The sequence below is a fragment of the Limulus polyphemus genome, unplaced genomic scaffold (assembly GCF_000517525.1).
Source record: "Limulus polyphemus unplaced genomic scaffold, Limulus_polyphemus-2.1.2 Scaffold2251, whole genome shotgun sequence".
In the NCBI taxonomy this organism is placed as follows: Eukaryota; Metazoa; Arthropoda; class Merostomata; order Xiphosura; family Limulidae; genus Limulus; species Limulus polyphemus.
The window spans coordinates 88022-101886 of NW_013667861.1; the positions used below are offsets into that span (position 1 = coordinate 88022).

At 32.8% G+C, this 13865-nt stretch overlaps 1 protein-coding gene across 3 annotated transcripts in view; it reads left to right on the forward strand.

Moving 5' to 3' along the window:
• The first annotated feature begins 9032 nt into the window (after positions 1 to 9032).
• Positions 9033 to 13865, forward strand: part of LOC106466414 (anoctamin-7-like) — a 94022-nt gene continuing 89189 nt past the window's right edge. The window contains exon 1 of one of the 3 annotated variants that reach the window (XM_022394415.1): positions 9033 to 9374. The gene's annotated coding sequence lies outside the window, so the exon portion shown is untranslated. The remainder of the gene's footprint in view (positions 9375 to 13865) is intronic. The other 2 variants (XM_013926702.2, XM_022394416.1) reach the window with 2 other exon arrangements.

Genomic DNA, 13865 nt, shown 5'->3' on the forward strand with positions numbered 1-13865 from the left:
AGGACGATGGCCCCCCGAAAAACGACCTGTATTGTATAGATAAGTGATAAAACTCAGTATTTGGCAATCTGGCTACTATGATTACAACATAGCGCCAATACCGTTGGTTTAGGTCCTGTGAAAGGGATTAACGGTCATTAACCAATTACGGGCAGGTCTTACGGTTTTTTCAGAGTTCCAGATTTGGCATAACTCTCCATTGTCAGTAGTTCAAAACTAGGGACAGTGACAGATAGGCTTAGTAGTCTTTTCAGTAAGTACAAATTACTCGTAGAAAACTTATAAAGTAGATCGGATATTATATTTCTCTTAATGTTAAAACTTGTTTGCGTTTTTTTTTCCATAAAAATATTAGTAGTATGAACGCTGTATATAACTAATAGAAATAAATTTAGATTTATCAGAAACTTTTACGTAATATGGGTTTTCGATTCCCCCCGGCGGACACAGTGGATAGAATAACAAACAAACAATTTGTCCATTTAATATATATATATTAATGGCTGTGACGTAATGAAATTTAATACCACTAGATGGCAAGAACATCGTATGACGCTTCAAAAGTAAGAGAATTAAATCAATAAACCGCACTGACGGATTTTTCAAGGTTATTATAAACATTTCTGTATGAACCTCGCAAAAATATATTATTCTAGGTGATAGCTGGGATTTAAAAACTTGTTAACTAGCTAAAAATTAATAATTCTGAGAAGAAGAAAAAATTTACCAGGGTTTGGATTATCTCTCATGATCACATTAGTTATCGAACAAGTCTGTGCTGAAACGTGTTTATTTTTTATTTTTTGAAAGATCAACCTGGATGCTTGTTACTTCCAAGGGTGCAGTTTGTGATAAATCAAAAAGATAGGCTTAAAATTCGAAATGTATTCAAACATCAGCTCAACCCGTGGGTTGTGCGACAAAAAATTTAAAACCGCTTGCACATTGATATTTATTTAGCGATGTGTCAGTTACTACAAAATTACTCTATTAATAACAAGAGTTTGTTCATTCGTTTCGGATGTTCTTGCAAGCTACAAGGGACGTCCATAAATTTATACACCAGGGGGAATGCGGCTAGTCAACAACATTCACCATCAACACTTTAGCTACTCTTGTCTGACTGAATAGTGAGATTTTACCGTCGCTGTTATAACTCACGTATAACCACAAGTAACCTTTTCGCCCTTTAAATCGCAGGGACGTTATAATGTGACGGTTAAATTTGCTATTAGTTGGTAAAGAGTGGTCCAAAAGTGATGATGAGTAGTGCTGCCTTCCCTCTAGTCTATAACTTCAAAATTAAGGACGGTTAGTGTATATAGCCCTGGAGCAACAACAACAACAAATAAAGCGTACTACGGAATCCTCTAGAATTCACAATACAGCACGGTAATTACTTCAGCCAAACAACGGATTTCAAATAAACAGACGATGATGACAGGAACGGTCGGTAATTGCCTGTGTAATCTATTTTTTGTTAGTATAAATTATAGAAAAAAAAACTGTACGTACAAAAATCAAACAGTTTTTTCAAGTTTCCCCAAAAAGAAATATTTTGAAATGTCCACGTGTATTAATTTTTGGATATTCTGAATTCCAAAAGTGCAGATTAATTTGGAAACAGAAAGATTATTAGTACCATTAGTTACATAAAAACATAAATAATTTACCTATACATATCTGCTGCGTTAACTGAACGATAAATCTAAGGGCTTATAACATTAAAAATCGGGTTTCGATACCCGCTATAAGCAGAGCACAGCTAGATCATCGTGTAGCTTTGGGCTTAACAACAAACAGATCAATCAATACATATTTGTCTCAGAGGTGCGGTAAAAGATGTTGGACAACTAGATGTATGAAAACACTATAAAGAACACTTGTAAAAACGTATCAGCATGATCTATATATATCTGATATATAAATATAATAGTACTGTCTGTTTTATGTCCATGTAACTACTTTGCAGGGTGTGGATGGATCTTCCCCAAAATTGGTATGGAGATTCATTAGTTATATGGGGAGATACATACAAAGTTTCAGTTTTGCGGTTTTTTTTATCGCTACTTCGGCCCCTGTTGATGGATCTTCAACAAATTTGGCATGAAAGTATGTTGGGTCCATGCACATTTGCGGTTTCACATTTTGTGTTTTGCAATTTTTCATGTCCAAAGATAACCTTTCATTAATCATGAATTTACATAACTTCCGTCCATGGGACGGGTGCTTCATCTAGTAGTACATAAATGATTAAAGAATAATACAAAAACACAACTAGTTTCGACAGGACTAGCTTGTCATTGGCCTGTTGAAACTTATCGGGTTTTTTAATGTTTTGTTAATTCTTTAATCATTTGTGAATTATTTTGCTTATCTATTATTACTGTTTTTTTATGAATTTGCACAAAGCACTTCTTTAAATAAGTATATTTGCACTGCTAGTAACGCATGAAAGGATATTTAACTTGTTGTTAAACAACTCTAATTATTCAATTATGTACAAGCTGCCCAGTGTCAGATAACAATACGAAGAATTAAATTGTGGCGGATTGCTACAAGTTCTTCAAATACCTATAGAATGATAGGTTTCTTTTTAGTGAATGTAAAACACGTAAATACACCAGTTTGATTTTCGATACCTCACTAGTATGAAGGCTTGGTTTGGTCTAATATTTCATTGGTGGTAGTGTCCAGGGTCACTGATGAGGAGTGGAATTCTCCGAAACTAGTCTGGCTCATAGACACACATCCCAATGAAAGAATAGACCATTCCAAGCTTTAACTTGTTGTTAAACAAATGTTTAAACAATTCTAATTATTCAGTCTGCACATTTATTCACTCTGTAGTAAAACTCCTATAAATATCATTAAAAGTAACTTACCACCGTTATCTAACGCAACCTTCTTTCATTTTAATTGGTAATTCTGATTTTGTCGAAGCGTTGTATTACAATGAGAGAACAGTATTAATTTGCCACATAGATGGTGTTTAAAGAAAACTCTATTTTAAGTTCTCTTATATATGTATATATACGTTTTATTCTGCCATCTTGTCAGAAAAAATAAAGGGGCCGTGGTCTCTCTGATTCCCTGTTAGCAGCGCCCATGATTTATCACCGCTATTGTTAGTTTTTCGAACCTCAAGTGTGTAATATATTGATGGGAAATGACAAAATATTAACGTTATCATTCTAGATTTAGTATCTGTTTTTGATAATCCAAGATGGTAATGGCTTGTTTTATAACAGAAGATCTCTTTAACCTACCCAACATACTATAAGTCATCGTTTTAAAGGAAAACAGTTCTAATTATTCTGGTGCTATTTTATGAACTGGAATGAATGGTTTTTGTTAGCGTAACATTATAATTCAGAGTATTGTTAGCACAACAGTCTACGCTACTGTATTATTAGCACAATAGTCTACGCTAGAAATGAATAAAAAAACCCTATAACATGAGCGCTTTCGAAAGGTGGACCTTTCTTCTTCAGAATTCTCAGTTTGCTTCTGAAGAAGAAAGGTCCACCTTTCGAAAGCGCTCGGGTTATAGGGATTCTATTCATTTCTATCAAGACTTCTTGAACCTACGTGTTTTTCTAACACCATGAATAGTCTACACTAGTGTATTATTAGCACAACAATGTACGTCAGTGTATTATTAGCACAACAATGTACGTTAGTGTATTATTAGCACAATAGTCTATTATTTCATGGAATACATGTAACAAAGTGCATACGTACATCCAATCATTAAAATCTGCTGAACTTGGTTTGAATTTGAACAAGAAAGGAGCTGAATTTTTTATTTATTGAGTATTTGTTAGTAAACATTTTACACGGTAATTCTATCTCATATAATGTTATTTCATTTCCACCTACCTTTAAAAAATTAGCAACATTTAACAGTAAAAACACATTTTTTTTGTATACAAGATCGTTATGAGATTTTAACTTTGTAGAATACCCAATAAAAATTCACACACACAACGTATACAAACATTTAAAAAATAGACATATCGCAGTAAACCATTACTGGTATTCTCTACGTGTTGTCGGACTAGCATGAAAATACGTATTTAATTGGAGACCGCGATTTAAAGGTTTATCCATCTATCTCTTTCCAAAATATGAACATGCATGTTTCACGTGTCTTCAGACAGTTATTTTAACAAACAACTTGTGTAATGCGAGAAAAATGAAATACTTTTATTACTTTCAGTAAGTTTCCTGTGATGTTTATAAAGGCTACTAAACTTTCGAATAGTATCCCAAAAGTTGGCGGTGGGTGGTGATGACTAGCTACCTTCCCTCTAGTCTTTCACTGCTAAATTAGGGACGGCTAGCGCAGATAGCCCTCGTGTAATTTTGCGCGAAATTCAAAAACAAACAAACAAACAAAACTTTCGAATAATTGTGTGGAAAATAAAATTAAGCAATGTTCATAGAGTTACCCCCCGGTATTTCCGTATGCGCCATTACCCTCCCAAAGATCTGCTGATACGTTCGTACGTATACAACGTGGCAGTTTACTTCACGAGCAAATGAACAATACTTAAATGTCACGAGGCAGTGTATGTGTGTGATTTTTTCCTCTACATTTATAAACCACTACGCTCCATTTTAAGGCTTATCTGTGTTAAGCCTCACGCGTGTTGTTTTTCTCGGCTATAATTCCGTGTTGGCTCATCTATAAAAGCTTTATTTTCTTCGGAAGTAGTTTCCATGTTGAATAACTTATCTCTGTCTCTCTTTTCTTTTCGTTGTATTTTCTCACACTTGTTGACTTTGTATATTCGGCGTCCTTTCGATCTGTAATCAAGTTTAGGTGCGTGGAGCGAATGATTTTTACTTTTACAACCGAAGTTCGCTAAGAGGCGAACAAGAAAATTCACTAATATTTTAATAAAACCCGCTAAAAATGACTTAGTTGTTGATGACGTAAAAAAAAAAACGCTTTAAATCTATTTCATTTATTTATTTTTATAATTGATAGAAATTTTTTATGTGTAACTGAATTTAAGGAAGTAGTCACAAACTTACTTTATCAGATCTAGTCCAGTGTTTCTAATATTTAGCACTATTTAAATGAAACGCTCAACAAAATCAAAATATTTTCTGAAAATTACTGTTAAACCTTGTTAACGTTGTTTTCTAAAACTTCAGTGTGAACTAAGAAAACCGAAATTTGTCAATTTAGTGATTTCATTTATTTATTTTTTTTTGTGACTAGGGTCACCTGTAAATATTTTCGTTGTTGTTACTTTTGGTTAGGTAAGGCTCTTAGGGGCTCGGGCTGGTAGAGCTCTGGATTTGGGAGCTGGCGACCCAGGTTCGAATCCATGCGATACCACTAAATATTCAACGTACTTTAAGTTGTGGGTGCATTAGAAGAGAGGTAGCAATTCATTGGCTTTGGATGGGTGGGTGGTAGGTGTTGCTGACTGGTTGTCCTTCCCTTTGGTCGGGACCCGGCATGATTAGGTGGTTAGGGCGCTCGACTTGCAATTTGAGGGTTGTGGGTTCGAATCTCCGTCCCACCAAAAATGCTCGCCCTTTCAGCCGTGGGGACGTTCTAATGTGACGATCAATCCCACTATTCGTTGGTAAAAGAGTAGCCCAAGAGTTGGCGGTGGGTGGTGATGACTAGCTGTCTTTCCTCTAGTCTATCACTGCTAAATTAGAGACGGCTAGCAGTGATAGCCCTCGTGTGGCTTTGCGCGAAATTGAAACAAAACCAAACTATTTGGTCGGCAGTTCAAAATTAGGGACGGTGGCAGGTAGCTTGAGAATCATTTCTCTAAATATAAAATACAAAATTAGAGTCTTAGACAAGTACAAAAATACAAATACAGAACTCTCAGTATACTTTGGAACAATTCTAGTCTTAATAAGTTGGAATTATTTTGTTTGATTTTACAGTTTTTCGTGAAAACGATAGATAAAAGTTTAATACATTTGTTTATAAGCACAAATTTACACAATGGGCTATCTGTGCTGTGCCCATCGCGGGTATTGTAACTCGGTTTTTAGCGTTATAAGCCTTCAGACTTAACTGTGTAAAATATCTCTTTTTTTTTTTTCCTAAGCCAGTCCCATTTAACACGTACACGCTTCGTGTTGACAAAGTAATACTTGTAGCCACGTTGTATGACTTGATTGTGTTTATTTGTTGTTAAGCACAAAGCTACACCACGGGATATCTGTGCTTTGTTTGTCTGTCTGAGTTAGAGCAAAGTTACATCGGGCTATCTGCTGTGTCCACCGCGAGGAATCGAACCCCCGATTCTAGCATTGTAGGTTCATAAAATTACCGCTGTTCCACCGGGGTAGAATGTGACTTGATAAGTTTGAACACTACTTTTAAGTAGACCTAATATTCGTGATAAAAAGTGCGCAAGACTCAAGTTGTTGTTTTTTTCATTCCTTTTAATAAGTCTATTACATGATTATGGTTTCAAGTCCTTTAAGATATTAATTAAAGGTATGTGTGAAAAAAAAACAACAACAACACCTGCACGAATATTAGATTTATTTCATGTAGTTTGGTAAATCGGGAGTAAAACCCAGCTCCTCACAAAAACATTTCCCTGTGTTAACGCTTTAATAAACTCCAGGAAAAATAAAAAAAATATAGACTGGTTGATATCACTACCGGTTAATCTCTTCTAAAGTATCCTGTTGCCCAGTTAATCAATTTTACACCCATACCATACTGAATGCACGAGGTGTCTGTCGCACAATATATACATATACTATGAATCGGAGAATGTTTTCGTTACGTGGTTTCTAGGGAAGCGCCCACTATTGGTGAATTGTTTCCACATTTACGTAAATATAACGTTGGTTGGAGAAGCTATATTTATTAAGTGTTCTGTAAAAAACTTTAATACATTCAGCCAGTATATATATATATATATATAACATAAATTTATGTAATGATTTTTTTACAATCAAAATAAATCTTTACAAAAATACTAGTTGCATGTTTAATTTTCATACTTAACTATTGGCTATAGTCTTATTTTTCATATTTAGCTATCGATTGCAGTCTTAATTTCCATATTTAACATAAATTAGTCACTCGTATCGACAAATGTTTGTTGGATTTTCTAAAGATAAACGGCTATTGTTTTATCATTTTAACTCAAAAATTTCTTCAAACTGTAAACATAAGGACAGCGAAATTTGTGCTGTGGTAACAGATCTTGTAAAAACGTTATATTTCGTCTCAAGAAAATCGATCGTTAGAGAAATACTGTATCACCACTCTTTCCAAAATATTTATATAATGGCACAGCGGTATGTCTGCGGACTTACAACGCTAGAAACCGGGTTTCGATACCCTTGGTGGGCAGAGCACAGATAGCCCATCGTGTAGCTTTGTGCTTAAATTCAAAACAAACAAACAAATAATGCTGCTGACATAACAAAAATAGACATTTATTTGAATTTTACATAATTTTAGTGTCAGTAAAAAACAAAACACCTAACATCCCAACGACCTCTGAAATTTACCATTATAAAATAACTTCTACCAGAACAGTTACTAAATTTATACAATAATAATTACAATTGATAATAAACAGTTTTAATTATACGTAACAGGCAAACTACGAAAAGCTACTATGACCATTCTGTCCCTAGATCATCAGTGGGTAACTTCGCTGTTAGCGGCGTTTTCGGCCTTTGACCCAAAAACACTTGAAGAGGTTGGGCCTGCTTAATGATAGTACCAAGCACCGAAGTAGACTTATCACATGTAAAGCTTCATATTAATGCTTATCACATTTGACCAATGTAGTTATTGCTATTTAAGAAAATTAATATATATTAATCTAGCTAATACTATGTACCACTAAAATACATATTAAATTATTGCGGTAAGTTATTATAAATTGCAGACACATACAAACTTAATCATATTTAGTATATAGTAAGTATATATATAGCATATAAGGAGAACAAACCAAAGGAGACCATTTCTTAAAAGCGAAACGATAATTTGAAAAAAGGTAACACAGGATTTGAGAAAAGTCAGATATAACAAGTATAATTTTAAATGTCTATGGTGTGGTAAATGCGTCGTTGAACTATGTAAAATAAGTATAATAAAGTTGTTACATCCTGCAGAAAAGGTATTAATTAAATGATCTACATAGAGTCAACGAACACACCAGCATAACATTTGGAGAGCTTAATAAACTGAGAAATGTGAAATGCTTAGGTTTGCGTTGGAATATATACATTTAGGTTGAAGAAAAGTTATTTATATTCTGTATTAAACATGCAAATTTTACGATTTATAGAGATTATATTATTTGTAATAAACAGCCAATGATAGGTAAGTTAAGTGATTGTCCTTATACTGCACACAGATAATTAACAAGTACCTCCAAATTCAACACCTAACTGGAAGACGAAAGATCATGAAAGTGTCTTGTTCAAACAACTATAAAGAGAGCCATCTATCGTCGAAAGCAAGGATTAAATTACAAAATATACAGTTCAATTATAATAAAAGAGTAAAGATAAGCTTACGAATATTTATGTTTAGCTTATTTCCATTAATTATGTAGGACGAAGCTCATTGTTAGTTGATTATTTTATATTAGAAGTTGCCAAATTAAAACAGAAAATTTTTGTTTATGAATCATTACTTAGAAAAGAGTAACAAATAATTCTCTAAGCCTAAAATAACCCTAGCCAAGGAACGTGTTGTACAGGTAGGTTACCAATGTTTTGGAGATATATTTGTTCAGCATAATACACACAGTGGTAATAAATGGTAAAAAAAATGACAGTAGCGTGGAAATAAATAGATCGGTAGAGATGGTGACGAATACAACTTTATCACACAGTTGTTTTAAATAAAAGTGTGGATCAACTTTCCCTTTTTAGTAACTGTCTAGTGTCAGATCTGACCCATTTAAACTCGGGCCTTGCATGTACCAACCTCACCCCCCATAAAAAATATGGAACTAGCCAACAGATGGCAACAGATACCACAACTTCGTCTCGTGAACCTATACGTGTTGTGGGGAGATCGAAATGAAACGCTTGCAGTGGACGAAGGTTGTAGTGGAATTGAGCTCGAATGGCGCCCTGTCAAACCGTTTGTACAAACAGTGATAAACTCAATTGTTCACACTCAGACTCGTGACTGTCCTACAGTTTTATGACGTCATTCCATAAGGTACTTCTTTATGCTTGATTATTGGCATTAGTATTTTCTGAGAACACTGTGAACCACATCGTTGCTTATCATTTCATAGAGCTGATGATGAGATATGCTAAAACATTACTTTATATTACTATTAACGCTATCTTTACGTCAACATAGGAAGTAATTAGCATCTACAAGCCAGAACAAGGTGAGTAAAATAAACCAAGTTACTTAAAGTGTTAATATACCTGAAATTATTTAATCTTTTCTTGCATTACATATATATGTATCTTCTACTTTAAACTTAGGACTTTTTGTTGACTACTATCATAACGTTATGCAAGGACGACAAGCTGGACCATGATATTTACCTGTTGTCACTAGTTATAGAAGGACAACAAGCTGGACAACTGTCACTAGTTACACTAGTTATGCACGAATGTGATGGTTTTCATCCTTTCAACTCGTTATTTTTTTTTTCGTAACACTTGATGTGAGTGAAGGAAGGTTAATTTGTTACAGTATTACTCGCACTACTGTCCTGCATCCGAATGATAGCCTCTCTACTTTTGACTTTTGATATCAGCTTGTAATTTCTTTTCTCTTTTAATGTATGCCACTAACTATCTAATCAAATATTATTCAAATGTGTTCACCGTATGCCTTACTTTACTGCACGCAGTCAGACTTGCTGCCTCCAAGTTCCTAAACCAATAATAAAAGTAATACCACCACGTTCTTTATGTAAGAACGACAGTAGGGAATCTCTCGGGGCCAGAAAGGCGGGAATCAATAACGATCTACTTCTTGCCCTCCTACCGGAATAATTTTTGTAGAATGAGATGTAACGGTACATTTGTTTAGTGTCAAAAAAAAAAAAAAAAAAGAACGAACAGTTTATGAAAGTTAATAAATCCTACGTGAGAAAATTCTTGTTTGAAATTACAAATATAACAGAGTCAAACTGACACTGGTTGATGTGTACTTGAGCACCGACACTAAGTTAATTATGGTTGATTTCTAAAAATTCAAACCCAGATAAGTTTATGTACATTTTTAGCACAAAAAAATGCATGTTTCATAAAAGTTAGATTGTAGGCTTTGATCTATTTAAAAATTTTTATTGTAATTTTCTATTCAACAATACCATATGGAAAGTAATAATTAGATTGTAGGCTTTGTTCTTTTGAAAAATGTATTTAATACAGTTCTTTATTAAACAATATCTTGTGGAAAGTAATAATTAGATTTTAAGCCTTGTTCTGTTGAAAAATGTATTTAATACAATTCTTTATTAAACAATAGCATATGGAAAGTAATAATTAGATTGTAGGCTTCGTTCTATTGAAAAATGTATTTAATACAATTCTCTATTAAACAATAGCTTGTGGAAAGTAATAATTATATTTTAAGCCTTGTTCTGTTGAAAAATGTATTTAATACAATTCTTTATCAAACAATAGCATATGGAAAGTAATAATTAGATTGTAGGCTTCGTTCTATTGAAAAATGTATTTAATACAATTCTTTATCAAACAATAGCATATGGAAAGTAATAATTAGATTGTAGGCTTCGTTCTATTGAAAAATGTATTTAATACAATTCTCTATTAAACAATAGCTTGTGGAAAGTAATAATTAGATTTTAAGCCTTGTTCTGTTGAAAAATGTATTTAATACAATTCTTTATTAAACAATAGCATATGGAAAGTAATAATTAGATTGTAGGCTTCGTTCTATTGAAAAATGTATTTGTTATAACTTTCTATTAAACAATAGCGTGTGGAATGAGTCATTCCATTTGATTTTTAGAAGATACAAGTACAACATTTTAATCGGTAAAACACTTTTAAATAACCATTAAGCTTTCACTTGTTAATGTCAGTAATTCATGTGGCGTTAGTTTAAATCTACTTATAACTTTTAACAAAACTTTAAACAAGCGTCTTTATCCCCGTATAAAGCACTTTTTGGTATGGCTTTAGAATCATGCGGAGTAGACACTTTTCAGGGCGCTAGATGCAGTTCGATCACGTTTTCAGTGGTGTAATTGCCAATATAATTTTCATTGCAAGTTGTATAACTAAACGTAATACGACCCTTTATTTTATATCTAGCTCAGATGAACGTTAACTGAGTAATACATGTTTGTTGAAAAGTGAGTATATGGAAACCTTATGAATGATAAAACAACAGTTAAGAAGTTGTTTGTAAAATTCTTTAACTATCTACGTTATTGTGTCTATTTATCTATGCTGATAATGGATAAATCGTTATTTTATTTTGTAAAAATAACATCATCAGCCTTTCATTTTAAATATGTGTGAGTATGTAATATTTACTTATAGATATTATGTATTTTGGTATAATATTCTAGAATAGTGTAATCTATATAAATATAAGAGTACTGTCTGTTGTATGTCCATGTAACTACTTCGTAGGGTGTGGATGGATCTTCACCAAATTTGACATGAAGGTTTGTTGGGTCCATTTTGTGTTTTGCAGTTTTTATGGGCGATCTTGCGTTTTTTACAATTACATATAAGGGAAGCAACTTTTCATGTCCTAAGATAACCTTTCGTTAATCATAAATTTATATAACTTCCGTCTAGGGGACGGGTACTACAGCTAGCAGATAAACGTTTCTCTTGTTTTAAATATTTTTTTTCTTTGTGTGTGTGTCAAATTTGTAAAAACTTGTTTGGTTGTTTTTAATAAAAAGTATCTATCTGCATTATTAAGAAAATGTGCAGATATATGTAGATGTAGCTCTGCACTCACGAGTACCTACTTCAGAATTACAGCCGTTCAGCTCTCATGTTAATAAGATTTTATTTATATGAAAGCCTTGTAGATGATGTGCCTGGACGCGTCACTAGTTTGTTACTAGGGTATCAGCAAATTTCCCCTTTCTATTTGTAAGCTGTTCGGTATTTAACATTTATGTAAAATCGTAATGGCTGCAGTGTTCAAAACAATTAGATTTAATAGTCAATCTGCTAACTGAAATTGCAAACGTTAATGACAACAAATAAACTTATTAAAATAAACTTATGCTTACTGTCAACGAGCGTTGAAATAAAACGTTCTAACACTTACCTAACGGTAATTTTAATAATAAGACAATAAACAAGAACAACAAATATATATATTATATTAGGTTTCTAAATCTGCTTATATTACCTTTACGATACTTTTCCATGCTATTAAAGAAGAGTTCTCACAGTTTTATATTAAAGAGCCTTTTTCTGCAATTCACTTATTAATAAGAACATTTATTTTGCAATCAGAGTCCCTCAAAAATTTAACTCAATCACGACTACAAATATTACATTAATTATTATAAATTACACAGTTTTGTTTTGTTTGAAACTCAAAGGTATCGTCTTTACAAAGAGATGTTATGTTAATACAGATATCGTACTTAAAAAACTGTTAGCGTCCTGAAGTAGACTGGAGATGGACGTTCAAAGTAATACTCTATTAACAGGTGCCAGGTTAGATCAAACAGTAGACATAACATTACACATAATTATGTTACCGGTTTTAAATGGTTGGACCTAACACTAGACAGAACATTATACAGAATGACGTCACTGTTTCTGTGTGAGCTAGAGCCTATACGGATAAAGCTTGCAATCAGTCAGGGTTAAACTATTCGTTGTATAAATTATACCATGGGTATCATGTATCATTTTTATATTGAAGAAGTAATATTATACCATTTCCAAGAAGAAAAAAAAAGGCTATTATTAAATTTGCGTCTAAAATGCAAGATATATACACCAACTATATTTTACGAAATATTTGTAGCGTTTGAAATCTGCCTACACTGTTATCATTGAAGCTGATATTTTTAAAGCGATAAACCAGCCGTTGATACATTGACATTCAAGGAAGTAGCATGCACTGACAACAGAGGGCGTCGTTTTTTTATATTTGATTTGGCTTATTCACAGACGATTGAACTTAAAAGCGATAAGGAAATAAACAATGCTCTTTTATGGTAAATTAGTCTAAAATAAAGACTACCATCATTTACATCAAACTCGAACATTTTTAATTATTAGCTTTAAATAGAAAGGAACGAAACAAATGTCTCCTGAGTGAAACATTTTAAAAGTTTCAACAAAAAAAATTAAATAATACAAAAAACTAGGCTTACGAATGAAACAAATGTTTTAGACGCGAAATTTTCTAAGAAAACAAAACAAATAAGCAAACAGGGACAGAAAAATAGGCTTAGTAACAGAATAAACTGTTCCCATGTTTTTTATTGGTCTATATTTATTTCATGTATTTTGTGTGTGTATATACATATATCATTGAATGACACTATATAATTATGTACCTCCAATGTTTGTATTAACTTACATTATACTAAATTGGGTACATTTTCTACATCCCAGTGTTTTGTATTAGGTTATACGTTTTACTGTCTTGGGTACATTATCTACCCTCAGTTGCTACATTAGATTATATTTTGTATTAACTTGGGTACATTATCTACCCTCAGTTGCTACATTAGGTTATATTTTTTATTAAGTTGAGTACATTATCTACCCTCAGTTGCTACATTAGGTTATATTTTGTATTAACTTGGTTACATTATCTACCCTCAGTTGCTACATTAGGTTATATTTTGTATTAACTTGGGTACATTATCTACCCTCAGTTGCTACATTAGGTTACATTTTTA